We start from the raw sequence: 6,000 nt of genomic DNA, 5'->3' as shown, positions 1-6,000 counted from the left end.
CAGACTGGTGGTTTTGTTGCAGAATTTTTCCTGGAACGTGTGTGTAGTTAGTTCAGTTCTGTATTCTGTTTTGTTTAGGCATGATAGTTCTCTTCCATGTGCTTATAAAATGATCTTACTGCTCCCTGACTGATTCCACTTTCAGAGCAGAATTCTGTTCATGTGTTTCCAATCACTTCGTTCCTACTGACCTGAGCTGCAAAAGTGGTGATTACAATTTACTACTGAGGCATCCAAATTCCATTAGTAATTTATTTTAATACCATTATGCATTAGATGATGGTGACTTGTTTTAACTTTGTCTTCGGCTTTAATAAGATAGGGACTATCTAACGGGAGAACAGGATGGATTCTTACTGTGGCTTATGTGGAAAATTTGCATACACGTGGAATGAAGAACACCTGAAGTTTGATGCATTTGCTTTAAAGTTTAGTAGCTTTGCCTAAAGCCTACTGATACACCTATCTGTGGTTAACTTTTGAAGGGAATGACTTTGAAGAACTTTGATGGGTTTTTGTTTTGAAGTAACTCTTTAGTTGTGGATCAAAGGAAGTTTTTAGAGGCTCCTAAATGTGTGTCTACAGAAAAAGTTTTAGCTCAGATTGGGATGCATTTTTGAAGCGACTGCTGAGCATCCTACATGCTGTGCTGTGCTTTGCTTCCTGTCATGAACCTGTCAGAGTTTGGACTCCTTTTGGAAGAAGCTAAACCCAAAGATGCATGCTAGGTGTGTGTCTCGTGTCCCAGCTGCTGATCGGCATGCAGTCTGCAGGACCAGGCTGAGTCTGCTTAAGCCCTAGCCTAAAATTCTCATGGGGCATTTGACTTTAAGCAATTGAGATCTTTAGTTTTCTTCCTGTAAGAAAAGCTTTTCTCAAAACCCACCGATCAGCTAAGATTATGCTTTATTCTGTGTGAGAACTCTTGGTCTGATCAATGTGATCTGTCTGTTGAGACTTGATTACAGCTGGGGAGACATCTGTGCATCATTCAGTTTCCATAGCAAAATTAGGTTTAGTTTCCATTAAGGAGTGATTTAAATGGTGAATTGTAGAGATTATGAAAAAAGTAATTTCTTCTTGTGTTAAGACTGTTACTTGTAAACTGCAGAGCCTAAAATCTGAATCTGTTTCCAAAGTGGACAGCTTTAATTGCTTTTGCAAAAATAAATGTGCAGGCACAGTTCCAGCTGTCTGGATATGCACCTTTTTGTTCAGAGACAAGAATTCTCTTTCTAGGCCTCTGCTTTTCCCAATCCATTTAAAGTATATTGTTGTTTGAGTAGGTTTGTCAGAAGAAATGCAATATCAAAACCTGTTATATTTGATCTATCTTTTTTTTTTTTATTCACTTGTATTTTTGGCTTCTGGAGTCAGATGAGTGTTCCAGGAACATTATGTTCTCTCACTACTTTTTTTTTTTTTAATTTAATTTTTTTTTTTTTTTTTTACACATTTAATCCCTTTGCTTATTGAAACTCAACAAGAAGGATCTTTCAGATGGAAGAAAATAGGTCTGGAACATATTTGGAATATTTGAGGCTTTTTTCCCATAAGAATTTGGAGATGACCTATAACCTCTGACATCTAAGAACTTTCACTAATCATCTCTAACTGGTTACTCCAAGCTCAAGAATGGTTCATTCCCTCATGCAGGAAATCAAATGGAAGTAGGAGGAAGCCTGCACAGATGAACAAGGAGCTTCTGACTAAACTCAAACAAAGGTGGAAGCAGGGGCAGGTGACACTGTCTTAAGTGTGTAGCGGCTGGGTTAAGGAAGCCAAAGTCTATCTGGAGCTGAATCTGATGAGGGACAACAAAAGCTTTTACAGGGACATCAGGAGCAAAGAAAGATTAGAGAAGATGCGAGACCACTGCTGAATGGGGGCAGGAGACCTAGTGACAAAGGACATGGAGAAGACCAAGGTACTCAATGCCACTTTTGTTTTGGTTCTTACTCTTAAGGATTGACTTCAGGATCCCGGGTGCCTGAGATGCCTAGGCAAGTCTGAAACAAGGAAGACTTACCCTTGGTGGAGGAAGATCAAGTCAGGAATGTGTAAACAAATTGCACATGAAGAAGTTCAGAGAACCTGATAGGATGCCCCCACAGGTGCTGAGGGAACTGACTGATGTCACTGTGAGAGACTGTTCTTGTTATCTTTGAAAGGTCATGGTGGTAAGGGCAGTTTCCTGATGAGTGAAAGAGAACAGATGTCACTCCCTGCCTTCAAGAAGAGCAAGGAGGATGCAGGGAACTGCAGGCTGGTCAACCTCACCTCAATCCCTAGGAAGGTGATGGAGCAGATAATCCTAGAAACCCATTTCCAAACATAGAATGGATAAGAAGGTGATTGGAAGTAGTCAGCTTGGATTTAAGAAAGGGAAATAATTTCTGACCAGCTTGCTGTATTTTACCCTCCTTTGAGCAGGTATATTGGACTAGATGATCACCACAGGTCCCTTCCAGTGCTAACTCTTCTATGATACTAAAGCACACTTACGTAGACTGACTGCACTGGATCCTTGTGTCTGAATTAGATGAGGCATGAGCACCCACAAGGTACATATGCTTATTGGTCACCCAGAGGACAGTCCACACAGTGAAGATTGAGTGGTTACTTCATGTTGTATAGCATGCACTAGAAGATGTAACTTGTGTAGGCAGCCTGTTTTGTTTAAGGTCCATCCTTTCCGTCTTCATGTAGGCTTTTGCCCTTGCAATGTTGTGTTTTGCTGAAAAAACAGAGACTTGGTTGGTTCCACTTTCAGGTAATGGGGCATGTTAAGCTCTTGAAGCAAAACGAAACAGCATGCCTTGGGGAATCAGTTACTTGTTCCTCTGGTATTCTTTAGTTTAAAATTACTGTATCAAAGATAATTCCACTAGTAGTGCTTGAAATGTGGGAGCCTAAACAATTGCAGAGCAAACAGTAGGTCTGAGTAACATTTCAAGAGCATGATTAGTCACAGTGGGAGGAACTGGTTGATGACAAGCATGTCTAGCTGTACATAAATCCAGTTGAGAATTATTTCTGCTGGGTTACAAGTTGTGTTTCTGTTAATTGCACAGCACTGATGGTATTAATTTTCATGCTGGGGGAGTAACCTTAAACGCTGCCTTAAGTAGCAGGGTGTACTTCAGAACCAAAGTTACAGAATCAAACCCGTCTTTTGAGGCATCCTTGTCATAGAAGTCCATACGGCAGATAGTATAACTTTATAGTATTTTTCACTTAATAGTTCCAAGTAAAATTTCCTAGTTTGTAAGTATTAGTGTTTAAGAAATCTTGCATTTAATCGTGTTGGCTGAATGTTCTTGAGCGGTAGTACTTGTTCAGCTCTATAAAACTCTTTTGCGTAATCCTTCTTTTGCAGTCGCTTAGAAAAATAGGTGAAGGGCTAACAATCAGCTGGCAAGTGGGTGCGTTAGTCCAATACTCTCTGACCAGGTTCTTCTAGATATTCCACGAGGAGGACTTAGTGCTTTAGTACTGAACTTAGTTGAAGATATTTGTTGTTATGCGAGATGTTGATTTAGAAAAGTGATACAGCAATATACTGAAATTGCAACACAAACACAATATAGCAATTGTATATGCAGTTGAATCACCATACGAACATCATTCCCTTTACCAATGTCTATAGCATGCTCACCGTCACGGTGCTGGGCGATGCCAGCTGCCAGGAAAGAACACATGGGCTGAAGCCAGCTCGAGCCCATTGCGCTCCTCAAAGTTGATTTTGCTGGGTGTTCAGTTTTTATACTCTATGTTGGGCTGAGCCACATACACACATCCCTGTCTTGGTGTGGCTGGTTCAGGAAGATACTACTTTCTACCGATTATTTTAGGGAAGGCCATTTACATAACCAGTTGACCCACTCAACTGATACAGCTGTTTGTTTACAGCAAAGGCCATCTCTGGGCCCCTTGGTGCTGACATCAGTTTGGCTTCTTTGGTGACAGCTGTGGTCACTTCCTGCATTCTTTTCTGAGCTCCATGAGCACACCATCCTTGCCTCTCTTCTCTGAGCCTTCTTCCACTGAAGGCGTTCACTGACCAGTCACAGAATGAAAGTGTGGCTTTATAAGGCCAAATGTTGCTGGTTTTGTTTATTTTAAATGTGCTACATACTAACAAATATGCCATTCAAAGAAAGTAAAAAAACCACAAACTTAAGCCCCTGCATCTTCACTTAGGCTTCCCAATGGTATATCTGGTTTTGTTTTGCTGTTTTGGATTTTTTTTTTTCCATTTTCTCAAGCGTCATTTTTACTTGAGAACATGTATCTCTGTGTCCTCTGTTTTAAACTCCCAATTGTTTTCTCAACCTTGAATTAATATAAACTAGTTGAGTGCACTGAAGGGAAGAAACTGGTCCTGTAGTGAATCAGTTTTTAGAACTTCCCTGAAAGTTTAATATTCACATGATGTTAATGGATCTAGGATGGCATGGGTTTATTGCAGTTATATTAACTTGTAAAATAATTATTCTAAGAAGTGAATTTTAAAATAAAATAGACTTCTCGAGATTTTTATTTAACACAACCAAAGAAAGCCAAAAGCCTCCAGTAGAAGAACTGTTGGTAGTTGTCTGACTACCACAAATTGCTTGAACAAAATCTCACAAATAATAAAACCCAATGAGAGAGGGGAAGCCTTCCTTTCTCTGTGCATCAGGTAGAAATTGGCAACAGTTCAACTTTTTCAGCTGCATTATAGAGAACATGCTTTATCTTTTTATAGGGTAGCAAATCAAGAGCTATGGTTGCAGTTGGCAGTATCTTTCATTTACCTTTGATCGTATAATAGCTGAGCTTTGCAAGCTCCCTGTTTTCCTTCATTCTTGTCCCTCTGCATGCTCTGGAGTGTTTCTGTAGTATCTGCAAGTAGTGTTTTATATGAAGGTTAATTGCTAAGTGTGCTTATATCATCTACTGATTTTCTCTGTTGTACTTGTATCTGTTTGAACTACTGGCCAGTTTAATCTCTGATATGATAAATAACTGGAAATAGGTTCCTGTTGTTCAGGCTATAACACACAGTTTGTATATGTTCTGTATTTTGTCTTTATAACTAGGGCTCCTTCTTAGGTGAACTGAGAATTATTTCTGTTTTCAGAAGAAAAAAAGGAAAATGACTTCATAAAATGATGACTATCAGGAAGTGTTGGGTCTGCTCCAGTTATGCCAATCAGTTAAACTGTGAGCATGCAGGAGGTGCGAAAAGGGACATGGTTGACAGCATGCTCTTCCAACTGCTGCAACTGAACTGTTGGGCCCATCTGCTTGAGAAGGTTACAGTGATGTAGGATGAAGCATGTAATCATTGCCCCAAATACTGGAAACTACACAGCCAGATTTCAGGATGACAGAGTTAGTGTATTTCAGTGATGAGTGCCATGAGGAAAACTTGGAGAAATGAAGGAATTAACTATCTAGAATGAACCTTCGGAGGGAGAGGAATAAAGAGGATGTAGATACTGATTGTACATTTCAAATGAAAGACTTTTCAATCTGGACTTGAAGGGAAAGGGAAGGGGAAGAAAGAGAGAATGACGATCAAAATTTTTTGAAAAGGTAACAATTGAAAAAAAACTGCAAAGGGAAAGTAAGCAAGGTGTTCCTTGGGTTATGTCAGATGCCACTTGCTCAAAATTTCACCCCAGAAGGCTGGTGCTTTTCCTCTCCTCTTACCAGGTCACTGATGAACAAGTGATAGCTGCAAATGAAGTGGCAACAAAGACACCCCACCACCCATACAGTGAAGCAGCACGTTCTTTTTTTAATCTTCTTGTTTTGGATGAGAATGTTTGTATATGGTTCAATACACGTATTTATGGAAGGGGTTTAAATAAAAAATGGGAAAGCTTGGAACATATACTGCAAGTTATGTCTGGACTGGAACAGGTGAAAGCTGCTCTCATCTTTACATAACTGTTCCTGCATTTTTAGAGGCCCCTGAGTACAGTCTCATTCCTCTCTGCACCAGAGGTG

The sequence above is a fragment of the Aquila chrysaetos genome, chromosome 1, assembly GCF_900496995.4.
Source record: "Aquila chrysaetos chrysaetos chromosome 1, bAquChr1.4, whole genome shotgun sequence".
Classification (NCBI taxonomy): domain Eukaryota; kingdom Metazoa; phylum Chordata; class Aves; order Accipitriformes; family Accipitridae; genus Aquila; species Aquila chrysaetos.
This window is presented reverse-complemented; position numbering follows the sequence as displayed.